This window comes from Crocuta crocuta, unplaced genomic scaffold (genome assembly GCF_008692635.1).
Source record: "Crocuta crocuta isolate KB4526 unplaced genomic scaffold, BGI_CrCroc_1.0 scaffold660, whole genome shotgun sequence".
NCBI lineage: Eukaryota > Metazoa > Chordata > Mammalia > Carnivora > Hyaenidae > Crocuta > Crocuta crocuta.
The window spans coordinates 162,233-173,967 of NW_027531886.1; the positions used below are offsets into that span (position 1 = coordinate 162,233).

An 11,735-nucleotide genomic window follows, 5' to 3' on the forward strand; every position below is an offset into this window, starting at 1 on the left:
GGATGACAATGAAAAATGGACACAGTCATGAATTGGCAATTCAAGTAGAAGAAAGAATATATGGCATCAATACCACATGAATCAAATTCAAACCATAATAAGATACCATTTCGTACCTATCAGCTAAGCAAAAAGCAAAGAGTCTGAAAATACTAACTGTTGGTGGGGACAGAGAATGGCAGGCAAGAATTCTCATTCACTGCTTTGTAGAAGATATGAATTGGCACGATCACTNAACATGCATAAACTCTTGGACCCAGCATTCCAGTCCAGTCCTCGGCAAATACTCTACAAATCATTGCCCTTGTACTCAAGGATATATACAGGAATGTGCATAAGAGCACAGTTTGAAATGGCAGGAAAAAGGGAGCCAAGGCAGAGAAGGACAAATATCATATGTTTGCACGTATAGGAGGATTAGGAGGAACTNGGAAAAAAAGAGCCAATCTAAATGAACATCAACAGGAAATTTTTTTAAAGCTTGAATCCTGTCAGGAGGAAATTCTTAATACTTAGTTCTTAATACATCACACAAACCACAGTTTCAAAGTCAGTACTCCTCCTTTTCAGAGATATTTAGATCCTTACAATTTAATATTTCCTGCTGGTATCCCTTTCACACAAGTGAATAAATTTAAGCATTCCAAACGGGAGAAAGATGCACTATTGAAGTATTAACTAGAGAAAGCTGTGTGGCTTTCTGTCTCCCGCAGTGGCTCACAGGGTTGAAATGCCTTGTCGAATTTACCATGGTGCAAGTATTGGCCCTCAGATAAGCAGGTCAAAAACATGACTTGTCATTTCACTGAAGTGAAATATATGTCCCTAATAAGACTCACATCAACCAAGTGACTGGTCGATGAAATAAAAATACGAATTTCTTCATTCATCATGAAATGTAGGACTGCTTGGGGGCCATAAGAAATTCAATTATAGTCAGAAAACTGATGAACGTGGAACCCGCTGCACTCAGCTAAGATACCTTCGCTAGAATGTAAGCACCATGAGGGAGAGATCTTTGTCTGATTTTTCTACTGCTATACTTCCAGAGAAAAGAACCCCTGATACGATAAAAATCTGTTACATAAATGAACAAGGAGAGACTGAGGTATCCATGTCCACAATACTCAAAGGCCCACCTCAAGATTCAGCTGCTGGAGTTCTTGCTTTGGGGTATTCCTGCTCTAGTACAGCACCACATGGAGTAGTGCTGATTTTGGCCTCTGAGCTTCCTTCTCTGTGCTCCCGGGACTAATCCTAGTAGACACCTTTAGGTGCCTGCCCTACAGCCATTCCCTTCTCATTCCTCACTAATAGAATCCCAGTATCATTCTGGGACTGCAATGTGTCCAACTTCAAAGAATCACAATTCATGTTGGCCAAACATAGCGCCTGTTTTGAGAGGTAGATACAGATGTTTTAGGCTTTTCCTTTGGTGGTTTCTTACCTGACAGAGGAACGACACTAGTCCCATATTTCCATTTGTCCTTTGTATTCTTTGTTCCTTTTTCCCTCTTTTCCTCTCTTCCCTTGGGTTATTTTTTTATGAATCCATTTTATCTCCTTCTATTGACAAATGGGCTATATCCTCTTAATTTTTTTCGTCGTTGCTCTGAGCTTTACAATATGCATTTTTAACTTATCACAGTCTACCTTCGAATATTACAGCATTTAACATAGAATGGAAGAATCTTTTAACGATATACTTGCATCCTATCTGCCCCATTCTTTCTGCTGTTGTATTCATAAATTCTACCCCTATAATTATTATAAGTCCCCTAATATACTGTTATTATTCTCACTTCAAGCAGTTAAGTCTCTTTTAAAGATATTAAAAACAAGAAAAATATCTTTCATATGACCCACAAATTTACTGTATTGACTCTTCATTCTTTTGTGTAAATGCAGGTGTCCATCTGGTATCCTTTTCCTTTGGCCTAAAGAACTTCCTTTAGCATATTCCTTGTAGTACAAGTTCACTAGCAATGAATTCTCTTGGCTTTGGCTTAACTGAAATGTCTTTATTTTGCCCTCAACTTTGAAGAACATCTTCACTGGATATAAAATTCAAGGTTAACAGTGTTTTTCTTTTAATGCTTTAAAGATGTTGTTGCAGGGGCATCCAGGTGGCTCAGTTGGTTAAGCGTCCAACTCTTGCTTTCAGCTCAGATCATGATTTCACGGTTCATGAGTTTGAGCCCCATGTTGGGCTCTACACTGACAATGCAGACCCTGCTTGTGATTCTCTTGCTCTCGCTCACTCTTTCCTCCTCCTCCTCCTCCCACGCCATCTCTCTCCCGAAACAAATAAATAAACTTAAAAAAAAAAAAGATGTTCGACCATCTTCTGGTTTGCATTGTTTTTGATGACAAACCAGTGATTAGTCTCATCTTTAAGATTTTGTCTTTATCACTGGTTTTCAGAAATTTGATTCTGCAGTGGCTTGGTATGCTTTGTGTTTATGCTGCTTGGGGTTCACTGGATTCTTGGATATGTTGAAGAGAATTTTCAATGAATTTGGACTAATCTGAAAGTTGAACAAGAGAATTATAGACCTGTACGTTGTGTTTCATTGTTACCTGTTGCTGAAGGTAAAGGAAGAGGACTTAACCACTATTCACAGCTCTTTTACAGCTTTTTCTTCTTAACCATGGTTTCAGCGACTAGGCACCAAAAAGAAAGTTTGGGAAACTGTTCTGTCTGCCATCTTGCCCAGATTCTAAGCACCATAGCTGCATAACTTCCCTCTATCTGGCATAAGTGTAAAATACCTGTAAAAAGAAGAAGGGAAAAAACTTGTGTGAATGAATATGCTTTGTATAATGGTCTTTTCAACATTTTCTCCTATTTTCACTAAGCTGCTTCTTTTTTAAAAAATCTCCAGGTGTGGTTTATAGTTAAATATTAATCAGTCATGGATGAGGTCCACTTCTAAAGTGAGACAGACTTGTAAATAATTTATCTTAGGCGATGTGTTCTTAGACCTTGTCTACATGATGTCTGGCCAGGTAGATAAAACACTCCGGGCAGAGTATGATAGGGATGACAATACTGATTGCCCAGCCTCTGTGATGCCTCCCAAGTCTACAAGCACTGGGCAGGCCTCACTGGTTGGCAAATGTTAACTGAATCACTGCACATTGATTATTCATGAGGAAGGTCAAAGCTTCAGGACAAAGATCAATGAATAAGAGAATGATCCTGTGTAAGGGTGGGATAAAAATAGACTTAGAGATAAATCCTTCCCTCTCCTTATTGGACCATTCACAATTATTCTTCCTAATCCAAAAATTGTTATACTCCTTTTATCACCAGCCAGACAGAAAGGAAGAAGCATTTAGTGGGTACCTACTATATCCTAAGCACTCTCTAAAGGGTTTTACAACAGCATTTAATACTTACAATCCTAGGAGGACAAAACGATCTAACCCCATTTTACAGATAAGCACACTAAGATTCAAAAATCTTGTCCAAAACCACACAGCTGGTAACTGGCAGCACTAGGATTCGCACCTAGGTCTGCCTGGCCTCAAAACTTCCTGCTTTTGCTGCCACACAATACATTCAGCCCCATCTCCCAAAAAGTACTTACTGAGCCAAGTGCCCTTCAGCTGTATGTCAACAGGTTGGCATTCTCTATGTCACCTGCTGGGATAGGAAAACCCACTCCTCCTGGCAGACGAGGAGTGTGTGCTCGTCTGTAAGGGAGTAACAGGAATGCAGAGCTACGGACCATTCTCAAAGCACTGGGGCGGCGCCTGGGTGGCTCAGTCAGTTAAGCATCCAACTTCGGCTCAGGTCATGATCTCACGGTTTGTGAGTTTGAGCCCTGCGTGGCGCTCTGTACCGACAGCTCAGAGCCTGGAGCCTGCTTCGGATTCTGTGTCTCCCTCTCTCTGCCCCTCCCCTGCTCATGCTCTGTCTCTCTCTATATCAAAAATAAATTTTAAAAATATATACTGTGATATGCCGATCTCGGAAAGCACGGTGATATTACGATGCCCCAGATTCACTGACAAGATGTTCAGAGGGGAATCCTCCATGAACGTGAAATCCTGTGGCCTCTGGAATTCTCCCGAGAAGTCTGGATAGGGGCAGATGCTTGCAGCCTCTTCGGGTGGCAGGCATCTCCTAGCAAGTGGGTTGTGTACTTGTCTCAGGTTGTAGGTGTTTCTGATCCATATTGCAGAGTCCTACTTATCAGTCCTTGGGAGGGGCTGGTGGGGGTGGGGGGCACAAGGCAGAGACCAGAGACAGGAGGCTTAGGAAGAGGAAGAAACTGAGGAGACTTGAACTGTCAAGACCAAGCATTCTTTGCTGTAATTAAGATAAGGCTTGCGGTAGTGAAACTTAATTTGTGGACCAAATGTGTGGAATGTTTACAGTTTTCTACCTGAGCTCTAGCCTTAGGACAGTATTTAATACACTATCTGTTTTTAAGTTTTCCATTTTCGCTGGAAGACCTATGAGGTAAAGTAAAAGATCTCTTGACTTAGAATCAGGAGACCTCAGTTGTATTTCTGACTTTGCCACCTTCTAGCTGTGTGACCTTGGACAAATACTTCACCCTCTCTGGTCTTCAGTTTTCTTAGCATTGAGACAAGAAATTTGTATTATTGAATCACNGATCTCACAGTTTGTGGGTTCAAGCCCTTCATCGGGCTCTATGCTGACAGCTCAGAGCCTGGAACTTGCTTTGGATTGTGGGTCTCCCTTTCTCTCTGCCTCTCCCTTGCTTGTGCTCTGTCTCTCTCTCTCTCTTTCTCTCTCTCTCTCTCTCTCAAAATAAATAAGCATTAAACAAAATTTTTTAATTTAAAAAAAAGGGACTAAATGAAACCAGTGATACCTGAGTGGCTCAGTTGGTTCAACATCCAACTACTGATTTCGGCTCAGGTCATGATCTCACTGTTTATGAGTTCAAGACCCACGTAGGGCTCTGCACTGACAGTGCAGAGCCTGCATGGGATTCTCTCCCTGTCTCTCTGCTCCTTCCCTGCTCATGCTCTCTCTCTCAAAATAAATAAACAACATTACAAAAAAACACAGACTAAATGAAATCACATCTGTAAAATGCCAAGCCACTCATAAGAGGCACTAAGAAATGCTAGTTGTAGATCTTGTTCCTCCTTCTCGTGTAGCTCCCTTCTATAATTAATCTTTTAAAGGAGACCTTAAAATGTATTACAGTTCTCTCAGTCCTGTGGTCCTGGGTCCCCTTTGATCTTCTTGCACCCCTTCTCCTACCTCCATCATCTCTTCAAAAGGAATGATTCACTCCCTTCTCTTCCACCTTCGGAGTAAGTCCTAAGGTAATAACCTTTGCTGTCCCCAGCAGAATATGCCCAACATCCACTCAGATCAGGGCCAGAACGTGGGTCTGCTCCTTGCTCCTCAGGTCACACAGAGGCTGCTTGGGTGGAGTTCATTCCCTTGCTTTTCCTTCTTTGAAGTAGCCTCTATTTTCTGGATTCACAGTTAACATTTAATTGCCAGTTTATGAACGGTACAAAGATTGGCAAGCTGGATGTTGAACTTTAAAATCTATTACATGTACCCAGGGGCCATAGGGAAAAGAGGGGGTGTCTTAAGCTTTGTGCAGTAACAGGCAATTATTTCCTATGATCTTCTTATTGAGTAATCTCCATACCTAGATTCAAAGAGCTGGTACTTGGGGAGGCCTAAGGATGGCTGATGGCACTTCGCAGGTTTCCTCAGTATGTATGAGGGGTTAGAGCCTTGACCCCTGAGCTGAGCGGTGGGCAGCCTTCTTCCCTTTGGACAGGACTCCAGAAGGGGAGAGAGGGAGCGCTGCCTAGAGGAGACAGGTGACAATGGATGGACGACAGACCGTATCACTGCCCCCTCAGTTCTGATTGTTCCTGTCCCTTTTCTCTAGGAGGCTGGATCCCTTCCACCCATAACTAGAACCTGTAATGTTTAACTGTAAGTCCGTGGACAGCAGGGGCTATGCCACATTTCTTTCATAATCCCCAGACACAATGCTTGGCAGGAAACAGACATTAAGAAATGTTTGTTAAATGTTAAAGAAAAAAGTAGGCTTTTACTGACCTTTGCACGCAGACAGACCTTAAGGCGGCCTCCATGATCCTGCCTCCTGGTGTTTATGCCTTCATATGATCGTCTCCACTTGGGTATGGCTAGGACCTGTGGCTTGCTTTTAATAAACAGAATCTGGTTAGGGCGATAAGATGTCACTCCCATGATTATGTTACATTACATAAAACCTTTTCTTGCCAGGCAACAAAAGGAAAAATAGACAAATGGGACTGCAGCAATCTTAAAAATATCTGTACATCAAAGGAAACAGTCAACAGAGTGAAAAGGCAACCTAAGGAATGGGAGAAAATGTCTGCAAATCATATATTTGATAAAACGTTAATATCCAGAATACAGAAAGAACTCCTACAGCTCAACAATTAAAAACAAATAACCTGAGGCACCTGGGTGGCTCAGTCAGTTAACCATCTGACTCTCGGTTTCTGCCGGGGGCATCATCTCACAGTTCGTGAGATCGAGCCCTGTGCTGTCAGTGCAGGGCCCGCCTGGGATTCTCTCATGCTCTCTCTCTCTCCCTCTCAAAACAAACAAAATAAACATTCTTTGAAAATTTAAACATTAAAAAAATAACAACCTGGTTTTAAAATGGCCAAAGAACTTAAATGGACATTCCTCCAATGAAGATATACAAATGGCCCACAAGCATATAAAAAGATGCTCAACATCACTAATCATCAGAGAACTGCAAATCAAAACCACAGGGAGCTATCACCTCACACCTGTCAGGATGACCACTATCCAAAACAAATAATCAAACACAAAGCCTGGAAGAGAACAGCGCAGGCGCAGATGTGGAGAAAAGAGAACGTTGTGCACTGTTGGTGGGAATGTAAAATGGTATAGCCTCTATGGAAAATGTGTCCAGTTTCCTCAAATGCTAAAAATAGAAATACCATGTAATCTAGCAATCCCACTTCTGGGTATAGATCCTAAAGAACTGAAGACAGGGTCTTGAAAAGATATTTGCACACATATGCTCAGTGTACCATTATTCAGAAGAACCAAAAAGTGGAAGCAACCTAAGTGTCAAGAAATGTGGTATATAATACGATTTCACTCATATGTGGACTTTAAGAAACAGAAGAAACAAGCAAAGGGGAAAAAGAGAGACAGAGGCAAACCAAGAAACAGACTCTAACAGACTAGAGAGGGCACTTGTTTTTTACATACTTTATTAACTTTATTAATAATATCGAATATAATCAAAAATAGCAAGCATCCCTATTTTCATATTTTAAATAGAATGCTTCCAATATTTTTCCATTAATTATAACTTATTTCATAAATGTTCAGTAGTTAGCCTTCAACTGGCTTAATAATCTTCAGTATGTTGAAGGTGTTTCTTTTGCTTTTATTTTTTTATTTTTTTAAATAGTTTATTGTCAAGTTGGTTTCCATATAACACCCAGTGCTCATCCCCACAAATGCCCTCCTCCATGCCCATCACCTCCCTTCCCTGTACCCCTGAAACTAACAGAACACTGTATGTTAACTGGAATTTAAATAAAAACCTAAAAAAATAAAATTTGTGAAATTTTGCATACAAAAAAAGAAATGTGATATATACATCCAATGGAATATTATTCAACTTTTAAAAAATTTTTTTAACATTCATTTTTGAGAGACAGAGCGTGAGTGGGGGCGGGGCAGAGAGAGAGGGAGACACAGAATTCAAAGCAGGCTTCAGGCTCTGAGCTGTCAGCACAGAGTCCAACGCGGGACTCGAACCCACAAACCGCGAGACCATGCCCCAAGCTGAAGTCCAATGCTTTACCGACTGAGCCACCCAGGCGCCCCTCAACTTTTTAAAAGAAGAAAAGTTTTGTCATTGGCTACAACATGGATAAACCTTGAGGACATTATGCTAAGTGAAATAAACCAGTCGCAAAAAGACAGTGTATGATTCACTTACATGAGGTATCTAAAGTAGTTAAACTCAGAGAGTCAGAAAGCAGAATGGTGGTTACCAAGCGCTAGGAAGAGGGGAAGATGAGGAGGTGTTCAATTGGTGTAGAGTTTCAGTTTTGCAAGAGGAAGAATTTCTAGAGATTTGTCACACAACAATATGCACATAGTTAACACTACTGTACTGCACAAATGGTTAAAAATGGTTATGATGGTAAAATTTATGTTATGTGGGGTTTTTTTCACAATTAAAAAAAAAGACTACCTTGCTAGCAGACTATTCTATAGACTGTCTTTGCTGGCATGGTGAAGTAAACAGCCATAGTGGATAAGCCCACGTGATAAGGAACTGCAGGCAGCTTCTAGAAACCACAGGGGGCCTCAACTGACAGCCGGGAAGAAGTCAAAGTCCCGAGTTAAGGAAATGAATTCTACCGGTGCCTACAACCTGAGCTCACAAGTGGATTCTTCTTTGGCCATACTCCCCCAGGAGAATGCAGCCTGGCTGATGCCTTAATCAGAAGAAACAGCCAAGCCACGCCAGGACTCCCAACATACAGAAACTGCAGTAATAAGGGGCACCTGGGTGGCTCAGTCAGTTAAGCATCTGACCGGCTCAGGTCATGATCTCGCGGTTCATGGGTATGAGCCCCGCGTCAGGCTCTGTGCTGATAGCTAGCTCAAAGCCTGGAGCCTGTTTCAGATTCTTTATCTCCCTCTCTCTCTCTGACCCTCCCCTGCTCATGCTGTCTCTCTGTCTCTGAAATAAATAAAACATTAAAAAATTTTTAAAAAAAGAAGAAACTGCAGTAATAAATGTATATAACATAAGCCAGTATGTCTGTGGCCATTCGTTACAGCAGTAGATAACGAATACAAAAGGGATGGTATAGAACAGCTGGCTTCCAAATATCTGTCTTGCTATTGTGGAACCTTGAAATATAAAGTGTTCATGGTGGACAGCAATGGCTCTTGGGCCAAAAAAAAACCAGTCTTCGGTCATAAACATTCAGAGACTTGGAATGTGTCCATGTCTTTGCCTAAAGGTTACTCAGCCTCTACATCTGGTTTCCAGGAGGCAATTTCTGCAGGTTTCACATAATTGCCAGTGTGCTGGCCTCCTCACAAAGACCACCAGACAAAAACAGAAACAAACACAAAGACGACCAGACAGGAAAAAAAAAAAAAAGTAAAGAAAAGGAGTCGTATCACATCTTAAAGTTCAACCCCAGGGATTTCAAGTATGATCATCCCTATCTCTGCATGTTGCCAAACAGGATCTACCTCTCCCAATCGCCTTGGCCAAGCAAGGAGCTTCTTACCCCCACTTCTTTCTGAAGTGAAGTGAATGGAAACTTTCTGACCATTTGACCCCTTTTTCCTTACAAGCGTGCAAAGTAGTAGTACCTGGGGTGGGGTGCCTGTGTGAGGTGGTCAAAAGTAGGCAACACAGGTGATTAGGAGCCTACAGGCCATCCCATCTGTGGCTATGCAAAGCCAGAAATTCAAATGTGGTCAGTCTTCCCAGGCAGGTCAAAGTCATTGCCGCACCCCTCCACATTTCCTCAGATGTGCCCACAGAAAGGGGAGGACTTTCTTGGCACCACTGAGAAAAGACACTGATTGGCATGGCTTGGATCACAATACTGACAAAGCAGGCGGCATGCTGTGACTGGAAACCTCCTCCCCTCACCAAGAAGAACCATCTATTTGGGTTTAGGGGGTAAATAATTATTCAAAAGCAGACAATGATTTTCTGGGAAACAAATAGCTGTCCATTACAAGCCCTGATCTTTCCTCTTTTTCAGTATATTTCAGACTATACCACAAAGGCCTAGTTCCTGTCAGCCCTGTGCTCCTTACTAATTACTGACCAGCCTCTTAACTGCAGCTGAAAGTAACATAATACTTCACGTTTACAAAGAGAAGTCTTACACTTTTGATGGTCCACCCCTAAAGATGAAACAGCTTTTCATGCCCTAATGTATAATTTCACAAAATTAAAAGAAAACGTTGGACCAAAACAAAACAAGGTATTTTCCTGGGGCTAGTTGTTTTTATTAATCACTCCCATAGAGTTTCACCCACATGTAGCAAGAAAGCCCCTCTGGAGAAGACCCAAACTCTAGTCTAGCCCAAGTGTTATAACCTGTGGAATAAAGATGTCAGGTGTCATCAAAAGTTAGATGATTTGAGCTAGAGCAAGCACATCCAAAGAGTCATCTCAAGTTAGACTTTCATGTGATGAGGACCTGAATTTGGAGTGTTTGTTTGGCTTCAGATCAGCAAAACAACATCTCTGCCTAGCTGGTAATTTCACTTCTAGCAATCTTCCTAAGGAAACAGTCAGAAACCTGGGCCGAACTTGGATGGAAAGATGTTGGAAAGATGTTCATCAATGCATTATTTATGAGTGAAAAAAATCTAACTCTTCAACAAGAAAAATGGTAAAATAAATTGCACAGAATAGAATTCTAAAAAGTCATTATATTTTAAAAAATTAAATATACTTAATGATATGGAAAAATATACTACAAATGTTAACAGTAATAAAGCTAAGAGGTCAGGTGCTATGCTGAGCACTTTTTATGTATTACCTCATTTAGTCCTTACAAAACTACCCATAATAAGGCTATTCTTATTATTTACTCATTACAGACCAAAAAAAATGGTGAGTAAATCAGGTTAAGTAAATGACACAACCACACAGATGGGGAATCTAATTCCAGAGCTGTAGTAGTTAAGAAGACACTATACTACTCTGAAGGATAGGAATTATAGATATATAGGATACCAATCTGTTATTATTACACACACACACACACAGAGGTAATTTTTAAAATATTATTGAATTTTTAACATTTTTTTGAATTTTTAAAATTTTTTGAAATTATTAAAAAAAAATTTTTTTTGCTAAAAAGCACAGACCAGTCAGAACAGACACTACAACCAATCAGAACGGAAGCCAGATGTAAAGAATCAAAGGGACCATCTAGTTTCAGTTAGCCTTTGCTGTGTAACAAAGCACCTCAAGATTTAGTGGCTTAAAACAACCATCTTATTGGCTCATGATTCTGCGGGTTGATAATGTGGCCTGGGATCAGCTAAGCTGTTCTTCTGTTAGTCTCGCCTAGGGTCATTGGTATGACCACAATCACCTGACAGCTCAAGTGGGACTAAATGACCCAAGATGGCCTCACTTATGTATCTTGCAGTTGGTGCTGGCTACCAGCTGGACCCCTGTCTGCATGAGGTCTTTCCTCCTCAAGGAGCCTAGCTAGCTCAAGCTTCCTCATAGGGCAGAAGCAGTGTCCCAAGAAGGCCTGAGCAGAAATTTTAGGACCTTTTGAGGTCTTGCTTAGAAGTTGTATATCACTACTTCTACTGCATTCTATTGGTTAAGGCAAGTCACAAAGCCAATCTAGATTCAAGGAGTGGGGAAACAAACTCTATCTCTTGATTGGAGGCGCTGAAATGAACTTGTGGCCATTTTAAATCTACTAACTGTATATACCAACTAAGTATCAGTCCTGCATGTATATGTACGCAGAAAAAAAGACTGTAAGGAAATCAACCTACAAGCAGGATTTTTATCAACTTTTTGTAATTCTGCCATTCTCCAATTTTCTTAATCAGTATGTATTACTTCTATAAACAGAAAAAGAAAACCATGACACCTTCCATAATAGTAGTTTTTAACAGGGTAGGTTGGACAGCTTCACTTTGGCATGGAAATCATGAGAAGTCC

At 41.0% G+C, this 11,735-nt stretch overlaps 1 long non-coding RNA gene across 1 annotated transcript in view; it reads right to left on the bottom strand.

The window, feature by feature from the left end:
* LOC144239153 (uncharacterized) overlaps positions 1-6,188 on the bottom strand; it is an 8,447-nt gene extending 2,259 nt beyond the window's left edge. Inside the window, exons 1-2 of the long non-coding RNA XR_013337329.1 lie at positions 6,074-6,188; positions 2,581-2,772 (exon numbers count right to left, since the gene is read on the bottom strand). This is a non-coding gene — a long non-coding RNA (uncharacterized LOC144239153). The remainder of the gene's footprint in view (positions 1-2,580; positions 2,773-6,073) is intronic.
* Positions 6,189-11,735: the final 5,547 nt, after the last annotated feature.